This window comes from Nasonia vitripennis, chromosome 1 (genome assembly GCF_009193385.2).
Source record: "Nasonia vitripennis strain AsymCx chromosome 1, Nvit_psr_1.1, whole genome shotgun sequence".
Lineage (NCBI taxonomy): Eukaryota > Metazoa > Arthropoda > Insecta > Hymenoptera > Pteromalidae > Nasonia > Nasonia vitripennis.
Window position 1 is genome coordinate 30,913,206 of NC_045757.1, and position 21,482 is coordinate 30,934,687.

Below are 21,482 nucleotides of genomic sequence, written 5' to 3' on the forward strand. Positions count from 1 at the left end.
CCTTCGCTTAGCTAAGAGTAAAGGGTACAGCAACGTGCTTTCTTTCCAGACGCAGTTTAGAAACGCTAATGCTTTTATAATATCATCTTACGGTATAAAATGCAGCGAGATATGCCTAAACGCGTGTATTTCAACCGTTCAGTTTAATCGTCCGGTGTACCAGCTGAGCTTGTACTATTTTTGAAAAACCATACCATGAAACTATTCTGCGCGTATGGCTGCTAAATTTATGCGTTTTCTATTCTCTCCTCCTAAGTATTTTACAGTAATCCACACCGCTACATTTTCTTTTTCTCGATCACAGTGCGCTCACCGTTTACTTCTCCCCACCCACATCCAAGACGCTCATCCGCATCGATTTTCGATCGTCTCAAGCCAAACACAGCCACCCTCAGCCTCACTTATACCTACATAGATCACAGCGCAACTCTCTCTCTCTCTTTCTCTCTCTCTCTCTTTCTCTCTCTCTCTCTCTCTCTCTCTCTCTCTTTCTCTCTCCAGCGATAATGCAGCCGCTAACACATCACCGAAAACGACGATTTAAGCGCTCGCGCGCCGCTTGACGGCCCACAGATAAGAGGCAGCTCTCGCCGAATTCATTTTCCAGACGCATTTGTCTCTCCGCTCTGGCGAATATATGTGTATAAATTAGATACTGTGCGGAACGATGGAAAATCATTCGATCGAAAAGTACTTTCACGGCCGCGATTTATTCTCATCGGAAATGCATTTAACGCGAGCGAGCTTGAGTGCGCGAAAGAGAGAGCGAGAGAGAGAGATAGAGAGAGGAAATGATTCCGGTTTTATGTATACAGCTGCGGTGAGATGGCGCGGAATAGTTTCGACGACGAATTATATTTTGATAAATATTGCGAAGCAGCTTAGAGGAAGAAAAGTGGGACTTTTTCTAGCTGATCGCCTTCTTTTCATAAATTCGATACTGTGTACACCCTCTGAAATGCAATTTTCTTAGAAAATAGCCCGATAAGCACAAACATTCGAAAAATAACGCTTCAATTAATATCTTCATCATAAAAACGTTTCCAAACGGTCGCGAGCAAATTAAATTCTCGGCAAATTTCAGTCCTCGTAAAAAGCGCTCTCCTCTCGACCTCCTCGTTCGCGCTTACATTAACTGGAACGAATAATTACCAACAGATCGCCAGCCTGCAAGAAGAAATGGTTAAATACAAGCATAATACCGCAGGCTGGACGTGCATTATATAGCCGCGCGGGGAAACAGGTCGGAGGCGTTTGCGCGAAGTGTTAATTAACTGCTCGTCCCAATGCCGTCAGAGACATTCGAGCGTCTCTCGCCGCGACGCTCTACAGCTCGACTAACTTAACTTGGCTGCACTTTGCACTGCGCAACAGCGACGACGGTGAGCAATTCAACCCTTCGTCCTCGCGGCGGTAAACGAAGAATGAAGTTTTTGAAGAAAGGACGTATAACTTGATTTTAAGCTTTCAAGCGCGACTTTCAAGAGTTTGTTTACGCCCCGCTGCGATGATGATAATTATGTTTTTTTATTTTGTGAAGAGCTAGAAGTGTCTCTTTGCCGCAGGATCATTATAAGTTGCGGAGTAATATTTTGCGAAAGTCATGAATTTTCTCTTCGAAAACTAAATTTCGTCCAGTGCAAGACGTGCTTATGCACGTATACTCAGTAGCGTCATAAAACATAACTTCATTTGGCGCGTATGAGCGCGGGGCGGAGCGAAAGAAGGAAACAGCGTCGGGTTAACTGATGAGCCGCGTAAAAGAGACATCCCCGCAGCAGCAGCTTCATATTAACGCAAAAAGAGATGTGCACAGAAGAAACAAGCCTCGCGTGCAGTAGTAGAGAGAAAGAGAGACGCTCGTGTCCCGCGAAAGCTCAGAACACGTAGTCGCTAGTATTTACACCTTCTCCTTCATGGCCCTCTCTCGCAGCGCCGGCGCTAACGAACCGCTCGGCGCTGCGCGCTGCCAAGCATCACCAATCCCGAAGATCCTTCTGTTTCTCTTAGCAATTAGACGGCGTCTCTCTTACTCTCGCTGTATATTTTCGACGAGACACACAGAGCGTCTTCGAAATTCCCGCCACTACCTCTTCGAATTACGCGCGCGTGTATGTGTGTATACCTATATAGAAGATAGAAAGAGAGGACAGAGAGGGGGAGAGCACGTCGGCCATCAGCTGCGCGCAAAAGTAAATTTCGCGCTACTCGCGTCCCCGGATTTGCCCGTTGCATTTTGATGAGCCGCGAAATAGGATGAGAGAATGAGAGCCGCCGCCGCCGCCGCCGCCACAACGCCTAACAAAGTTTTCGGCGCGAATGCAAGGCAAAGTACGGGAAACTCCCCTCCCGCGTGTACCGATGCGCAAGGTACAGTGCAAGAGAGAGAAGTAAAATTCGCGCGCGCATGTATATGGAATAATTAGAGGGAGAGCTTTTTCGATTATCCGAGTGGAAATTGGTCGAAACGACGTGGATTTTTGGCTGCGCGAGCTCGCGTGGAGAGTTTTTAATAAATGCGGTTATGCAGCTGCTGCAGCAGCAGCAGCAGCTCAATTTGAATGTATTTTCTTTTCGATGCGCGAGAGAGCGCAGAGTATTATATATACGTGTGTGTGTGTGTGTGTGTGTGTTTATATATATATATATATATATATATATATATATATATATATATATATATATATATATCGGGATGCAGCAGCAGCAGAATCGGGTGAAGTTTCAGCCGTCGTTCCGCATATACGTCCATCCGTCCGTCCGATGCTCGGCGTGGAAAGCGTGATTTAAGGGAGATAATTGGGTTTCGGGCGCATAAAGCAATTGGTTAACTTCGCAAATCCCATCTGGTGTTTAACGGAAAGTTACGCCCTGGGATACATATATATATACATATATATATATATATATATATATATATATATATATATATATATATATATATGTATTTTGCTGACAGTTTGTGCCGCGGGAGAGCAGCTCTGTATCTCTCTCTACAGCTTGACGATTTATTATAGAGGAGGTGCGTATTTGCTACGGCTTGCTCCGATGGTCAGTTCTGCGTTTTACACTAGTTGATAGTTTCGCTTGAGGTTTGTAATGCTTCCTGATGAGTCTACCGGTATACCTGAGGAAAGTTTCAACGTTTGAAAAATCGAAGCCGACAAGTTTTTAAACAAAATCATTGTAAAATCGTTAGGAGCCGCATATATCGTCGACATTCCACGCTACTGGCATATCCTCCTCGACGAGTCATAATCTAGATCCCTCGAATCGCACTCGACTGCGATCCAACCTACATACTACCCCCGGCATCTCCAGGCTCCAGTGCACTCTCAGTAGATAATGGCCTGGTGCAGCAAGACCCTCGGCCCATCATCTGATCATGTACACATCGCTCGGCTGTCGAAGATGAAGCCTGCATCAGGTAGAGCTATCCACCCACACACATACACACACTCCAACCCTCTGCGATACGGAGACAGAGAAAGACAACGTATACCCTATAGCGCACGCAACCTCGGAAGGGTGACAAATCAATGGGGACCGCGCGCCAGAGTGAGAGAGAGAGAGAGAGAGAGAGAGAGAGAGAGCGAGGCATATGAGCTTCCCTCTCTCTCTCTCTCTCCTATCTTATCAAGGCATTATTCAACCAGAGAGCGGGTAAGAGAGGAGGGCGGTCCGGGCTGTTCGGGACTCTAACTGCCTGCATTTGCATAAATCCATAGATCTTGCGAGAGGCTGCTGCCGCTACCGCCGCCAGCGCCGACGGTGTCTACTATCCATCTCTGGATGCATGCATATACAGCAAATTACAGTGCAAGCTCGACGCCTGTGTGCTGTACCTGCCCCGCCGAGAGAGAAGCCTGTATTTGCTGCTGCTCTTTCGAGCCGATCGGCAGCTAGCTCTCTCTCTCTCTCTCTCTCTCTCTCTCTCTCTCTCTCTCTCTCTCTCTCTCTCTCTCTCTCGGGAGGAGGCTGGACCTATACTATATACCGAGCTGCCGAGGAAGCCCTTTCAGAGCTGGGCAGGACGATTGTTGTACCTGCTCGAGACAGGCTACAAGTTCTCACGGCTACGAGCGACTGCTGCCGCTGAGTTATTTAATCGTTTGAATTTTTCAGACACGGATATTGCTGCACTGGCTGCGGGTATCTTTAGTATATGCAAAGCGACGGATTCGAAATTCAAGCCGCGACAATGGCGCTCGTCGCGAGTACGATAAAACATTGAAAATTAATCCTCTTTCCGTACAGTTAAACGTTGGGAATAAGTTCGGGGGAATAAAGCGCGCTGTGAGTAATAACACCGTTTGGTTTTGTCATTTCGCGCGAGTCGATTCGCCCCTTGCGACCAGTCGCTCTGTCAAACGCAGGCACCGTATGCGGTCAGAATTTTGTTTATAATAATCACGGCCAACCGAACCAGAGAACGCGAATGAATAAATCGTACATTTATGCGCAAAAGTAAATACGTCGACGAGAGGCGTCGCGGAATATTAAAAACCGCGCGCGAGCTGCTGCCCTCTCTCTTTCTCTCTTGCTCGCACACAACGTCGATGAAATAAAATGCATAATATACATAATAATATAATGTATATAAAATCCGGTTGACATCGACCGGCCGGACAATCGGCGTTTTACGAGCGATATTGTTTGTGACCAGAGGAATAATAATAATAATAATAATAATAATAATAATAATAATAATAATAAAGACGAGGAAATTTGGGAAATCCGTGCGAGGAAGTTCGCGTGTCTTTTTGTCTCGAGTTGAAAGAGAGAGAGAGAGAGAGGGGGGGAGACGTTGATTAATCGTAAAAATAAAGATGATACGGTGTCTGTGCGGCTATGTAGGGCTGCGTGATAGAAGAAAATGTCGTTAATCACAGTCAATCTTTTTTAACCTCTCACTATCTTACGCTGCTTCTCGTCGTCCTCCGCTTCTTCTTTTTTCCGTGTAGATGAGGCACTTGAAGAAAAAGAAGATACTGAATTCGTTCTATACATATATATATATATATATATATATATATATATATATATATATATATATATATATATATATATATATATATTTGAAAATTTACATAAATTGACAACTACAGCACGTGTAGATTTTACTCCTCATAATAAATTTCCGTGGAAAATCACTCTGCTGCTATTATTATTACAGCGCGAATAATTTCATCGATGCATATACAACATTATTTAGGTTTCACGGGCACGTTCTATCGAAAGCTCCATTAAACGCTGCAAGCTCCAAAATCCAGTATCAGTTTACAAGCAAATATGCCGTGATTATATTTGCAGCAATATACATAACGATGCTTCTGCATAACTCCAGATATACACAATTGCGCAAAACCGGCAGACGAAAAAAGAATGTTTCATCCATTAAGCTCCATCGTGTCGTTCCAGAATAAGGCCGGGATAAAAGGCAGATTTACACGCGTAGCTCCAAAGCTCGCGACAGCGATTTTCAATTACAGCTGATTCGCGCATGCGGAGAAGCAGAAAAACGCGAGGGAGAGCGAGTCATCGCGCGCGCGACTACCGCCGGCAAATTCAAAATAAATGTAGATATGGCGGATTATGCATCGGCCTTGACGCGATTAGCAGGCAGAGTTGTGTATGCAGTTGATTTTACGAGGGAAAACGCTGCACAGACGGCGGAGCGTTGATTTCGATGAATTAGTATATAGGTTCCGCAGGGGTTGGTTTTTTTCGGGAGGTATTGAAAATGCATGAACAATAGAATAATCTCTCTTACGGAGCCATAAAAATCGCAAAAATATCATTTCAATCTCAGCGCTATAAAGAGTTGCGGCATAGCAAGCCAATTACCAAATGAAAAAAAATCTTCTTTTAACCAGCCATAAGAACATCCCTGTGAGAAAATAAGCTTTAGACGTACCCAGGGCTATTCGGTAACTGCGTGTGCGCGAGCTTGCGTTCACGCCGGCTGAATTTATCGACTACAGCAGCAGCGGTAGCAGAGCAGTAGCGCGTCGTCCCCTGCGTCACTACATAAAATAACCGTAAAACTGGCATTTTTAACGGATATTTTTTCTGATTATGTCCCCTGGAAGCATTTTTTCTTCCTCGCTGCTCCTGCTACTTTACGAGTCTTCGGAGGCAACTCGCGCGCGCGTATAAGAACGTCACACGCGCGTGGCCCCTCGGTACCTTGTGCTTAATTCACAATAAAATTTGCAAACGGGTAGGGGGGAAAGTGTCGTTAAAAGGTACGGAGGAAAGTTGTAATTTCGAAGGTGGGCTTTTTTAAATATCAAATTAGAACGTCAGTCGTAAAAGCGGTGTTATCACTTTATGCATTATCAGTAGTTTAAATTATTAAACTAGCCGTCAGGGTCCGACGCATCGAAATTGTCAACAAAACAAACCCTAAGCACTGCTTCGAATCCGACCGATTCTTCACTCCCCTCTGAACCATCAAACTCCAACGTCGTTTTCCATCCGGCAGAGCTGCAACTATATACGCGCCGGCAACATCTGAAACTGCGCGCAGCGGCCGTTTCACGAGATACAAAAGTGTCCATTAATGCAATCAACGCAGCATAACGGTGCCACAAAAGCCCCTCTTTCGAAACGACCGCTAGCCTCTCGCCAAAAAGCTCGCGCGTGTGTGTGTACGCGCGCGTTACAAGCCGACCCTAAAATCTCGCTTTCTTCGCTGCCTTAAAGGGAGCACGCGCGATCCTAGGGTCGGCCGTTAAAAAGCTCGCCGCCGAGCTTTCGCTCGGGTTAAGGCGCGACGTAACTGCAGCCGAGTGCCTGTGTATACCTCTTTGGCGTTTACGCGATGCAGCGCCTGCGACTCATGAGAAAATCCCGCCCGGAGCTTTATTCCGACAGTATAAGGGAACGACGGTGTGTGTATAACGTATGTGTGGGTATACTAATATATGTTGACCTCTCGTTGTGCAGAGCTTGTTTCTTCTTCCGACGGAAGCTACTTTTTTGGAGTTATCGATGTTTATTTTTGTTCACAAGTCGAGGATTTTGTTCTTTATTTTTTGAGGGGGTCTACCTAGAACGAGGATGCCGATACTCTCGTGCTTGACGCTTGAGTGACGTGGGAAAAGTTGCTTTATTTCTTGGGGGCAAATGGATGTTTTCTGCGCTATGCATTTTTATTTTATAAAAATGTTTACGCTGGTATAGTAGACATGACACGCGTTATTATCATCGAATACGTTTTATTAATTATATTCGTAATTTATTATACTCGTATACTTATTAATTCATTGAACGACGTTATAACGCACATATCAACTGTTTTCATTTAAACTCAAAAAAGATAATATGCTTGTGGTTGGAACGACAAGGAAAGGATAGGCAAAATAACAATCTGAAAAGTCGATTATAGTTTTACTCCAAAAAGTGCTTTTTAATCGAATACAATTTCAATGGTCTTTTCGTACAACGAATCGTACACAGTTTCGGTACTGTAATAGCTTCTGGATCCAATTTTTACGGTTCAGTCGAAACCGACATCGTCGAAAAAAAAATGTGTACGTCTCGGGAGGCCCGGCAGAAGTGATAACTTAATTTGATTTAAGTAGAAAGTATTTAAAATTGAACTTATTTATTATTCAAATGAATATAATTTTTGGAAAGGATTATACAAATAAAGAAGTATTTTTTTCAAAGTAGCATGCTGATACTAACGGGAAATGATTTTTTTTTTGTAATAATGGTTTTATTATTATTTAAGTAAACAGTTGCAGTTCTTCGGTCTATTGGCACCGCTTGAGGATGGATATTATATTTAGTTATGTGAGCAGCAGCTTTAGTCTTATTTTTTGTCCAGTTTTTGGTGAATCTTGAAAGTGCAACCATACACGTGTAATTTCATTTTGATCGTTAGTTTCAATGTAAACTAATTTTCCAACTGCACCGTTCGCAAGCCCATCTACTACGTTAATATTGGTTGTGATTATACAAAATTTATTCCGTACAAACACGATCTCGTATGGCAATCCTTCTGTATCGATAACCGAAATTGGCGTGTGTCCGAATCAGCTGTGCCGATCGGTAAGCTACCCTCCTCGAAGTACCGATAGAGCTGACTCGATTATTTTCACAATTATGCATTCAACAATTCGTATGACACTGGATCCTCTCTTAAAAAAATGATGGACTTGGTTGTGAAGCCTTTAATACGTGATTCTGATTGGTTGCTATGGTCGGTTGCCTAGGTAACAGATGAGAACCCGCACGCTTTAAATTCATAACCCTCATAACAGTCATAACCCTGGTAGAAATTTTTCAGGTGTTTAAAATAAAATGAAATGAGGTTAAATAGTATGAAATCTGAATAGTGGATTCAGAAAAAAATATATGCAATATTACCAACAAGAAATCTTGATAAATTAATCATTACCAAAAGTGTAGTATTGAAACATGTGCATTGAAAAGTGTCACCCTAACCCTATTTGAAGTAGGTAATAATGTGTGTGTGTGTGTGTGTGTGTATGTTATTTAGTTTTTTTTTTAATATAAGTGAGAAGTGCAATTAAAAGAATAAAAAGTATAAAGATATATTGTGTCTCCGTGCCCAAAGTCGCCCACGGTGAGGTTTAAGAAGTGAATTTAAAGAAAAGTTCAGTATCCGAGTCAGTGAATTTGAGTTTATCACTACAATGCCCTTTAAATTTTAAAATATGTAATCTAGATAATTGAACTGTTTTCATTCATATTTTCACACCAACGGCAATGTGAATTTTTTAATTTAGCGGCTCACATTTTGCTTATAGACAGTCACGCAGTAACTACTATCTCTAGCACATTGTATTTCCGGTTTCCAGTGTATTTTTACCTGGAGAAAATGATAAATATTTTGGCTTTTTTGTTAAGGCATTAATGACAATATTTACTTTTAATAGTTGTGAGAGATTTTGAGATTTTTCCATTGCATTGCATTTGCTCTCATTTAAAAACTAATTTCTAGAGAGCTCATTTTTTGCATATATATTTCTGTTTTGGTTGTGAAAATATTTAAAGTTGAATTGACCTTAACTGAAATACTTTTGATTTCGACTTCAACATACATGATAATTATTTAGTCGTATAAGTTATTCACATCAGTGTCAGAATCGAAATAAAAAGTATTTCAGTTAAGGTTAATTGAACTTTGTATATTGTTTCATTGACACAAAATAAATCTATATGTAAAATATGTGCTCTCTAGACCCGTTAGTTTTCGAATGAGAGCAAATGCAAAAATAGAGAAATAGGCATCGATCTCAAAATCTCTCACGACTGTTAAGAGTTAAAATTCTTATTAATGTCTTGACAAGAAAGGCAAAATATTTATCACTTTCTTCATGTAAAAATACACTGAAAACCAAAAATACAATGTGCTAGAGATAGTATTTACTGCGTAATTGCCTATAAGCAAAATGTGACCCGCCAAATTAAAAAATTCACATGTGCCTCAATGTGAAAATATGAATGAAAACAGTTAAATTAAAATCATCTGGATTACATGTTTTTATAGGTAGCATATCAAGTATCTGTGTAAAATTTCAATTGCCTAGCTTTTTTACAATGCAAATGAATAGGGTTGTAATAATAGGCTTATACTCACTGACTCTTCTACTGAACTTTTCTTCAAATTCACTTCTCAGACCTTAACGACAACGACTTTGGGCATTGTTAATATACTTATATTTAAAGTATTACAGAATATGGTAACATATGGTAGGTAATATGGTAAAAATATTAGCAGAAATTAGTGTACCCAAAACTTATGTTGTTTTTTCTACCAGGGTTATTAGACATAGATAGAATAAGGAGCGCGCGAAGCGCGCCTTCATTCCTAGTAACATAAATACACAGTGTCACTGTCTGTAGAAGGCGATATACCAACGATGAGTACAGAGAGAATAAGAAGAAAGACAGTACTTATCCCTGCGCCCGGAGAGAGTGTATAAGGTCCTAAGAGAGTACATCTATATTTAGCTTTGCGCACGGAGAAGGGGGCCTGCCGGCTCGAGAACTAAGAGCCCTATACTAGTATACCTATAGACATCACTGTAACGCATTCGATCTAACGCATTCCAGAAGTTACAAACATTGTAGGTTCACCGTCCCATAAGAAGTTATCACTTCAATAAATGAACGAGTTACCTGCTTCACGAATCGCCTGAATCAATCGCTTTTACATTTTTATCACAAATACCTTCATGTTACAAAACAAACACAATTTGTAAATCTACTCATACACAAGACTATTTCCACTTTCCACTCCATTCCCCCACAGTTCATTCAACATTCAAGCATCCAAAATCAAAAAACCAAACTCTCCCTCTTCAAAGCCGTCAGCCCTAACGAGTCACGCCAATCCTCTCACCTACAAACAGACACTCCCGCAGTACACAGCACTCTGTCAAATCGAAGTAAAGGTGGACGAGACGTCGAGTGTAACGAGGTTTGCCCTTCATATCGAGCAGCTCTCTCTCTCTCTCTCTCTCTCTCTCTCTCTCTCTCTCTCTCTCTCTCTCTCCCCTCTCTCTCTCTCTCTCTCTCTCTCTCTCCTCTCTCTCTCTCTCTCTCTCTCTCTCTCTCTCTCTCTCATCCCATATACTGTTGCATCTCTCCCTCCGCTTTTCCGACTCTCCCGCGCGCTGCAACGTTACACAGGCTCTACGCATGTTTAAGTGCTGCAGAACTTGAACGTTAATGCTCCCCGATATCGTGCCCCCTGCATCAGGCTGGATCGACTCGTGATGGAATTAGCCCCTCGCCTGCGCGCGCGTCATGCATTTCGCATGGGGAGATAGGCTATATACGATCTGCGCGTCACCGGCAAGGAAAGAAGTCGCCCTGTCGTTAATTATATACCTGTTGATTGGCGAGGGTGGATGCGGCTAATGGAGCTTCGAAGGGTTCGATTTTCTTGTTGCGTGAGGTGTCGCGCACGTGATTTGATTTTTATTGTGCGAAAGGGGAGTGTGCTGACTTTGAAGCGGTGATTTTTTGCTTTTTGATGGGGAAAAAAGTTTTTGGTGATGAAGGTTATTTAAACGCAATGTCTTATAGGCTGATGTATTGTTTACCTCTTTACAACTCTCCGCCTCTCGAGTCTCTGGTTAAAGATAGCAATCGCTGCATTGCTTCAGCATCTTATAACGCTTCTTATATCTCCGCAACAAAATTCGCGCATCAGGACAGGTGATCGTGAAACCGTCCCACACTCTCACCACCAACGGAATATCGCTGTATACACCCAGCTGTGCTAAAGCGTTCGCTACTCGTTCCTCGCGTCTAACCGTATCGTCCGGCAGCTCGATTTACGCGTTCGCGGGCTAAACTTTTGCGAAACATTCTCAATTACCGGCGTGCTCCGTCTCTGTCTCGAGCAGTGGCGTCGAATTTATTTGTGGCTCGTGAAGAAGCGAGGAGATGCTGTTGCAGCTGATGCGGTGGAGAGGTATCTTTAGGTACGACGATCGATGGCGTGTGCGGGCAAGTTGGCTTCTTCGATATTTTTTATCCGAGTCGATGTCCAGTATGATTCAGCTATTTTACTCGGAGTTCGTCTTTTGGAATTAATCGCGATTTTAAGCATTATCATAAGCCATCAAACAATGTTCTGTGAACACATAGTTTAGTTATCGCAAGAGGATAAGGAAACTTGGCAAAGGCGACCGCGAAACTCCATTATGCTACAGCGTTAATCCTCGCATTAAATCGGTATAAAGTTCATCCAATTGAAAAAAGAGCCAGCAATTCGCTTCCGATAAAGTGTCAAAGTCGCTTCGGCGCGGTGTATACAGCCGCGTCGCGCTTGCGGTCAGCCACCTGTTTGGACAACTCCGCGTCAGGTACTGCGTGCGAGAGCAGTAACATCATTACTGCGGAAACGCGAAACGCGAGGAATCCACGTGTGTTAAGCGCATTATCCTAAGGAGCTTATGCAATTGCCGGCTAGCCTCCTGCTGCAGTAGGAGCCGTTACATACATTACGATTAAAGTCGCCTAATGCTAGCTTTCCTCTATCCCCGTAGCTGCTGCAGCTCCTTGGGGCCAGTTCGCGCGCGACAAACACTATGCAGCGGGATTAACTCCGGCGCCCGATACATCGATGTGCTTCGCGTATAAGGCCAGTTGCTCGAGGCGCTGGATGCGGGGTTAACGCGGTTTAGAGGGTTGGTGAGGTAATGTCTGATGGCTATGGTATACAGGAGTCGTGGAAATGCGCCAGAGGAATTTTATTATTTTTAGGATGCATTTTTATTTACCAAACGATATCAATTGAAACATTGAATTAGTCTACATTGTACAATGTCTATGCTTTCTAATTATTTTTGTAATTGACTGCTTCTCAATTCATTACTCTAACAACGGATAAGTAGATTCCTCCTTATAAAACAAAAGGGTTCCAGTTTATTTACTAATCAAATTCTTATCAACTATGCAACGTACAGGACCTGAAAATATCCGAAAACGCATCGCACTCCCATAGCGTAAGTTATCGACGACGATGACGACGACACTCGCACAAGCTCGACTAAAAGACAAACATCGAAACGATTAGAGTTTAAGCAAAGCCCCACTTTGCGATGCAGCTCTCGCGCCAACTCTTCCTCTCGTCGTCGTCGTCGTGGTGGCTGCGCGCTACTGCATCCGCGCCGAACCTTTTTCCACGAAGAAACGACGCGAGTTTACTTTGCCAAGACTGGGGCATGGAGAGCAAGAGCTGAGCGACGCGGAAAAGGGTAAAACGCCCTCCTCTCGCGCTTCTCCTGATGTGTACGTACCGGAAATCGAAACCCATCCGACCGATTCCCAAAGTATCTGTCTGCTCGTTCGCACGAGATTGAGCGAGCGCTCAAAGAGTTCGGGCTTGCCGTTTGAAGCACGTGTCGCACTTAAATCCGAAAGAAAGCTATAGGAAGAGAGTGTGAGAGAGAGAGAGAGAGAGAGAGAGAGAGAGGAAGTATTACGCCAACCGCCCGCCTAAAAGAGAATAACTCTTCTTCAGCCTTGGCGAGAGAGAGAGAGAGAGAGAGAGAGAGAGAGAGAGAAAGAGAGAGAGAGAGGAACTTTTGCATTTATGCGGGCGGATCGACGACGAATCAGAGTTCCATTTCTTTAATGGTACTTTTATTTAACTAAGTATGAGGATGTGTGCAGCGACGCTAAGTCTCTCTCTCTCTCTCTCTCTCTCTCTCTCTCTCACTCTATTCCATGAAGGATTCTAGAGCATTTATCCATCTTACCTCTTGTTCCTGGACCCGGTGCGGGTACCCGGAAAATCGGGTCATGCAAAGCTTGTGTATACTCCGATCCCGGGGAGTTTCAGGTAATAATTATGATTGCTCTACGGGGAGGGTGAAGTTTCGAAAGCGGTTTATTGACGCTGAATTTTTATTTTAATCGTACTAAGCACACGTATGTGAATTTCGTGAATATTTCCTGACGAGTTTCTTCGGAGCTACTTGGGAGTTGGGATCGGTATATCTTATTTCGAAAATGACGATGGCTGCTATTTCATCTGATGGAAAGTGAAACATAAACCATACACGTATAAAGCCACCATGTACTGCCAATGTTGGCCAGGTGAATAGTTGCGGCAGTATGTTTCGATACGATTAACGTTGTTTACTGATAAATATGCTTCAGCGATGGATATGTTTACATTTATGAAAAAAATTGATTAAACTTTAGATTTGCAAAAACTCTCCAAATTGATCACGTCTAATGTGTGATAGATGATATTAAACAGTCGCAACCATAAAGTATTTCAAAAGTATTACCTTTGGAGCTCTGCACTTCTCATAATTCACATTCTGACAGTCCCATGATGCCGTCGTAATATTGCCGATGCGCTATCTTGTTCAACTCGTCAATAATCCTTGAATCCACCATGTGTTTATTGATCGCAGCGCCGTATACGATTGGCGAATCCACAAGAGTATTGCGAGCGTAAGAAGTATAGTATTGCAGCGAGTAATGTGGTTTTTTGCAATACAAAACGAATTTAAAACAATTTTTAGACGAGCTTTTACCATATCAGTATCGTATACTTTCTGCACGATGAATAAAATCTTGAGATTATTTTTCGGTTGCAAATTTGAAGTTAGCCAAACCACAACAAATTAGTTCCATACGCCAGTTGTCTCAATAGAAGCCAAAAATATCCTCCTCATCGCTCAACCGAAAACAAGAAAACGTATTCATGAAAACCCAGCGAACAAGAACCAGAGTAGAAGAAGCCATCAGAACGAAGGCCGCATCATCCACTGCTGGGGGTATAGACACCGGGCGCGAGTAGATCCAGAACGCGAACGGCGGGATAACTTTAAGCTCTGAATAGAAGCGACTGGTCATCCGAACGCCGACTGTACCTCGTCTCTCGCCGCGACGTACATGCATTATGGAACGGTTAGTTATCAGACTTAAGGAGTAATCCGTTTCCAATAGTCCGACGTTCGCTGCACATATGTCGGCTGGCTTATTTTTTCGACTCTCGTCCGCAGGGGATACTCCGGTTTGCTTTTTTCTCCATCCGAGTTGTTCGCGTACGATCATACTTACGCGCGAGGACGATCGAACCGAGGGATTATTATTTATTCATAAATCCAGAATAGCAGCTGCAACCGACGGCTTACGTATTTTTCCAGCGTGTAACAAAATTCGGTAAATATATAGAGAGCAATGCCTCGTCCCCAACCTTGTTCCGCGAAACGTTGTCGAATTCAAAGACTCCTTGCGTTGGCCCTTGTTTCAGCAGCTTATTGCCACTTTTCGGGAGAGCAAGTTTTCTTTATTTCCCCCGCGACTTCGATTGACTTCAACAATATACACGGGCTTTTGCGCGCTGCAAAGTCAACGCAGTGTACACAGCAGAGAGTGAGAAGACCAAAAGAGCAGGCGCGCGCGGCACTACTCGCTTAAGTTTAAAATGCAATTTCCCGGGGAAAAGAGCAGCGGCGCAGAGGGACGCAAAGAGTGAGTGACAATCTGCAGCCTATGCGCGCAAAGGATCCCTCTCTTCGCATATACGGCTGTGCAGAGAGAGAGAGAGAGAGAGAGAGAGAGAGAGAGAGAGAGAGAGAGAGAGGGAAAGTAGCGAAGGCAAACAGATTAAGAGCTCGCTGCTGGCTGATATTTTCCCGTTTGAGAGCTGCCGCCGCTGGAAAATTGCTGAAAGGGCCTACCTTCCAGCCAGGAACACGAGTGTGCGCAAGGTGAATGACGTCTTTTGCTATGCAGAGGGGTTTGTGTGCGGGGACGTGGTGTAGCGATGTTGACTTTTTGTTCGGAGTGTACTGCGTCATTATAGAATAGATCAGATGGATATTTTCGTTCGGTTTTTGAGCCGGAAAAATAAAATAGAAAAAGTTTGAAACAGCTTCAGATTAAACAGTCGGTGTATTTTTCACTCGGCTAAGCGTAAACAAACGGGTTTATTCGTTCACCATGCGTTTCCAGCGAAACCAGATGAAGCGCATAAACGAGCTAAACGAAAAGTCAAATAATTAAAGATTTAAAAAAAACGCTGATCGTAGAGCTATAAAATACCAAAAAAACGATACATCCTAATAAACTCAGCGGCAGCTAGCTAGCTTGCTCTCTACAAAAAAAATCCATAAAACTCGTCGACACTCGACCGCGCGGGAGAGAAGAAAGCACAGGAAAGAAGCTCGGATCGAGAGAAAGAAGCACTCTCAGCCCGCCATAAATATCAACGTAATTCCGAGGAACTAAAACAAGGTAACGTCACGTATCTTATCCGAGCACACAGTGCAGCGCTCTGGCACTGGCCGGTGAGCTTCTTGCAATCGGCGAACGCCGTTCGAACCCGCGCTTCGTCCTAGAGAGAGAAAGAGAGGTGGAGCTACAGCGAAGGACGAAAGAAGCTCCGGGAAAGGATCAAAGAGGTGTGCTCGCCGAAGTAGAACGAGCCAGAATTAACGATCTCGAGAGGGAGAGACAGTAGAGAAGAAGAAGAAGCAGAAGAAGTAGAGGAGGAGGAGAAAGTCTAAATAGAAAAAAGGAGGAAGAAGGAGCGGAAGTGGAGGAGATGGAAGGACGAAGAAGGGAAAGTAAGTAAGAGGGAAGCGCGCGTGAGGAGGAAAGAGGGCGGAAGGAGCGTGATGGAGAGAAGATAGCTCCTGATTCCTGCTGCAGACGGCGCGGCGTCTTTCTTGCTTTACGACCTCTGACACGCCGCGATGAGAACGAGAACTTCTGGTATATATATATATATATATATATATATATATATATATATATATATATGTATACTTATATGCGTGTATGGGTGTATTGGATTCTGCCGATTTTTAGTTCGGGCTGGGAAACCACGTGAGAAATAGTAGGGATATGTTATGGTTTATTGATATAGGTAATTCCTCAATTTTTTTATTGCAACACTAGGTCGTTACAAGATATCCTAGTGTAATCAACGAAGCATAAAATCGTGCCTAAACAAAACGTCTCAACAAGCTCATGCACCAAGACGGACGTAAATACTTAGAAATTCGCGTATCCACCGCGCGAACACCAAGTAGCGCACGTCAATCGTTCAGCCTTCACCTTTCGACCTGCGGCGTCAGCTACTCTCGGCCGCCTAGAGCAAGAGCATAGAACAGCATCTAAGACCCTGCGCTAGTAAACAGCTGCTGAAAAAGGTACAAGGAGAGAAAAGACGCCGCTGCCGCCGCCGCATTCGAAGCTCTCCCCGCTATAAAGCACGCGAGTAAATAAAAAAAAAGCATCGGTACAGAAAAATCCGAAGGTGTATCGCGATGTGCCGAAGCGGTTCGCCAGGTTCAATCAAGCGTACACAATACGAGAAGAACGAGAAGAGAGCTTGCAGCGCGCGGCGCGCCGTTAATTGGATCCGAGCGAGTTGCACACTTTACGACGCAATCGACGCGAATTATCCCTTGGAGCTGCGCTGCAACAAGCTTGCACATCGCGCGACATTACGGCCGCCGGTCGACCAGAAATTTAAGTGCTACTCCCAATCTCCTCCTTCTTCTACAGCTCTTCTTCTTATTTTGCCGCAGCCGTCTCTTTTCTCGCTGAACGTGTAGCGGAGAATCCGTTGGGTAATCTAAACACGAAGCTCGTTTCGTTTTTGCTCAAAGGACGCGGCCGTGGATTAAGCCTCTGTTTAGATGCTGCGGGGATCTTTTCGCTCGATGTTTACTGCGGGTACTACTGCACCGCGCGCGGGATTAAAGAGAAGAATCGCGTACGCGATCGTTTCTTCGCGATACACTTCGTTCGAATCGCTGATGAGCTTACTTTAGTTTGATACACCTGAATTCGAATACTTATCGCTGATGTGAGTATAGGTCGTGAAAATCCGGAAGCACATTTCAGGATTAGACACGGCTCTTTTCTTTCCCGCGGGATCGCGAATCCCCCGCAATCTTCGCTCTCTTTAAAGAGACCCGCAGTGCATCGGGAAACGAGCTTGCACTCGTCATTGACGAGCGTAAAGGGCGATGAGGATTCCCCTATATACTGCGAGCTTTATACGATCGCAGAGAGCTGCGAGAAGAAAAAAGGAGGAGAGAAAGCTTTAACGCACGTCGATGCGAGACTTCCGACTCGCGCGCACGTATAACGCGCGGTTATACAGCTTCTTCTTCTTCTTCTTACGGCGCGTTTATAGGAGCTTGCAGCCGAGGAAATGAAGGGCCGAGGTGCTGAATGGATGATCTTTCGCTCCTTTTCCGATCTCCTCAAAAATGAACTGCGCGAAGGCTGTCGGCGTAGTTGCGGCGATGCATTTATTGCCTCAGCGAGCTTTTTCTTACACCTTCGCGTGTGTGAAGCTTTACAGCTGAAATTAGACGCGAGAACGAGTGAATGAAAATTGCGAATGCGCACACACCTATAAAAGCACATCAGAGGAGGTGGAAAAGAAGAAGAATGGCCGAGCTTGCAAATGGAGCACGCGGTGCGGGATGCATATTTCATGAAAATGCGCAAGAGAGCCAGAAAGGCGAAGGAGGAAGGCGGGCCAGGCTGCAGGACAGCGGCGATTTGCAACGCTCCTGCTGAAGCTCTTTATCGTTTCACTCGATAAGGATACAACGCCACCGAGAGAGAGAGAGAGAGAGAGAGAGAGAGAGAGAGAGAGAGAGAGAGAGAGAGAGAGAGGTCGACGCGCGGACGACGAGCCAAAGACATTAAATAACTGCTGCTGCTGCAGCAACCTTGGGTTCGTTCGCCTCAGCGTCTTTCCTTTGTTTTCTGATTTTACTGCGGCTTATATCGAGCTACGCTCTCGCGATGCCGAATACGCATTGTGTGAATGACGGTGAGCAAGGAATTCTGGATAGCTGTTATTTTTATCGCTGCGCGCTAGTCCGATATGGTTTTGTTTTCCAGATTTTTGCGCAATTCCGTCGTCGGGTTTATGTAGAGTAAATTAGTCGTTTCGCAATTTCTCAAGATATTTCAAATCATGCGCCAACTGAAAACACCTCCTCCATAATCGCCTCAAAAGCCGGTGCAATTTTCATGCGCACTCGAGGAGCGTCATGTCGACGCCGGGAAAAATCACCCTCTCACGTGCGGAGCAACATAGCTTCTCATCCGGTACATCGCGCCGTCATCGAGTGCAAAAGCTCGCGGCGCTGGCAACGAGGCCGCCTGCAATATGCATATATATATATATATATATATATATATATATATATATGTATAGCCGAGAGCGTCGTCAGGGCGCACTTAGCGATACACGAGTCGCTCGGCTCCTAATTAATTTAATAAGGCAATTAATCGAGTGGCTGCTGTCGGCGGACGAAAATTTATGAGGTCCTCGAAGAGCGATACTCGAGTGTGCCGTTACTATCGGCCTCAGAGCGCGCCGGGATCCGGATTGCTCGAGCGCCTGGATTATGCAACCAGGATTCACCTCCTCCGGGCTCGGCTGTCTTCGTTGAGAGAAAGCGATATTAGATACTGTCTGCCTCGTTCTCGGGCCTTTGTGTTTTGTCGTGCGAGGAGGTCTGTGATGGCTGATGGAACTGATTTATGATATCTGCTACATAGTGTATTTTTTTTATTCGAAATTAGTGAACCTTTCAATACAACGCTTTCTAGAGTTCATAGTTTCAGGATCGGCGCTTTGTAGTATTTATAGGTACCGGGCAAACACGCAGTATTGTATTTGCTCTTCTAGCAAATAACAGAGGTTTTATGGATCATGGGAATTCTATTTTCCTTTCTAATGGATGTTTGTTCTGGGCAAACTGAAATCATTCGACTGAAGTATCGATGTTTATTTTGAAGAGAGAAAGCTACGCCAATTTCGGCAGAGTAAATAATATCTGCATCCCTTTTCGTGGCTCTTTTGCGAGCAATATTGTTACGTAGCATACAGCTCTGTTATTTTACAAGAAATTCGTTAAAATCGGCGAGTTTCAAGAACTGAAAATGTTTACTTTTACGTCTTTACTTTTCTCTTCCGGGATACTTCATGCTGAACTTAAAAACAGAAAGTGGCGTTAACCACATTATTCAACACGGCGGTAAAAATCCATAAACTTCGCGACTTGATCTAGAGCCGCATTAATCCCATTTTCTCCTGCTCCATACACACTCTATTTTCTCTCCATTCCTCTCCCTTTTGTTTACGGCCGAGCTGTGTGCTAAAATACACCCACTGCAGCGGCTCCTCCTTTATACATTCGCGTTTATAAAATATACGGGCCGCGTTAATGCCGAATCGAGCGGTTGCAATTTTAAAGGCAAGTGTCCAGGACGAGCTAAAGTTGCGAGGATATGGAAGGAAAGCGAGTGAAGCTCTCCTATACACGTATACACAGGGAGAGAGAGAGAGAGAGAGCTTGCACGCGGTAGCCGACTTCCGTCGCGCTGCGGCGAAACCGTGCCAAAAATTCGCGGAGAGAGAAAAATGACTCGGCGCCAACTGCAATCGATGCACCCCGGCGCCAACTAGGCGACCGGTGCGTTTGAAATAACAATAAAGAAAGGAGGAGGAGGAGAGATACGCGAGCTGTAGCAGCTAGTGTACAAAGTGTTTTCGCGAATTTTCAATTTTGGTAAAGGCATGCGCTCCGCGCCGCCAGTGTTTCTCTCTCCCTTCCTCTTTTTTTAGATGCTGCCCTCCCTCTCGCTCTCGTTCGCTCCTTTTACAAAGATTAACTTGATTTAATCTGTTTTGGAAAAGCTCCTAGTGTAATGAAAAAGCTCGCAGGCGCGAGGCAATTCCGAAGGCCGCGCGCGCGGCCAGACTGCATTTGGAAAAAGGAATGTATTTGCTTTTTAATTATTCGCCTCTGCGTTCGTGGCCGATTGGAATTTGTTATTTTTCCTCGTTCCGTTTCGAGAAATTTCCTCGCTCACCGCCGGCGGACTGCGCGAGAATTAATAACGTTGCTTTTTACTTTTGTTACGCCATTAATCGGGCCATTCGGAGATGTGCAGCTTTTTATTTCTCACGTGCGTTAAAGCCGCGGAGAGAGCTCCGACTTAACTGGATTGAATCTGTTTTGGAAAAGTTCCTAATGGCGTGATGAAAACGTAAAAAGGCTCGCTGCGGATTATAATATGAATTAATATCTATATAGTTCGTGTTTCATCATGTAACGCAACTTTACGGGGAAGATTAATTATTCTATCTCGAAAACATTGTATTAACACAAATAAACTATGTAACATATCATAATTAAGAAATATCCGCTTTGCCAGGCACAGTGTTCTGCGAATCGGCAATCAGATTCAACTGTAATTGAATTTTACTTCTACGAATCGACGCCAATAATTAATTAAATGTGGTAACTCCTTTAAATCGAGAGAAATTCAATTGTTTGCCTCGTCGTCCACTTCGACGTTCTCGATTAAATATTAAGAATAGCAGTGCGAAGCAGGAATCTATAATATACCTACACTATACGAGCAAATGCCGCGAAGTCGAGCATTACCGTTTATTCTTTGCATCGCGCGAACTTTCGCATGCTGCGCACCGATGACCGAGCGCCCGATCAATGGAATATCAAATTTTCCGAATCCTTCGGATTACATTCGCGTTTGGCGCTGCCTTTTATCCTGCAGCGCCTCTGATGAAAATAGAAGGAAATCTCTATCGGAGTCGAGTTTGCTGTCCGTTCGTTAATTGCGCACGTAGGGGTGCGGAATTTTTCCTTTATATATCGGAAAATCCGGTATCCGAAGCTTTTTACGCATATCCGCGCGCGCGCAGATATCGAAATCGAAGCTCGATCTAAAAGAGGTATTTTTTTCTCAACCCTGGACGTTACCCAAAAAAAAAACACTCGTTTTCGACACTTAATATCAAATTCTCTTACACGTAACCGGTGTACATAATGCAGAAAATCAAAATTCCGAGGCCGCGTGTGCAGCAGCCGTCAAGCTGGTTTAGGGTAGCGCGGGCGCGGCTTTATGCGCCTCTCTCTCTCTCTCTCTCTCTCTCTCTTTTTTTTTACCGCTGAGAGAGG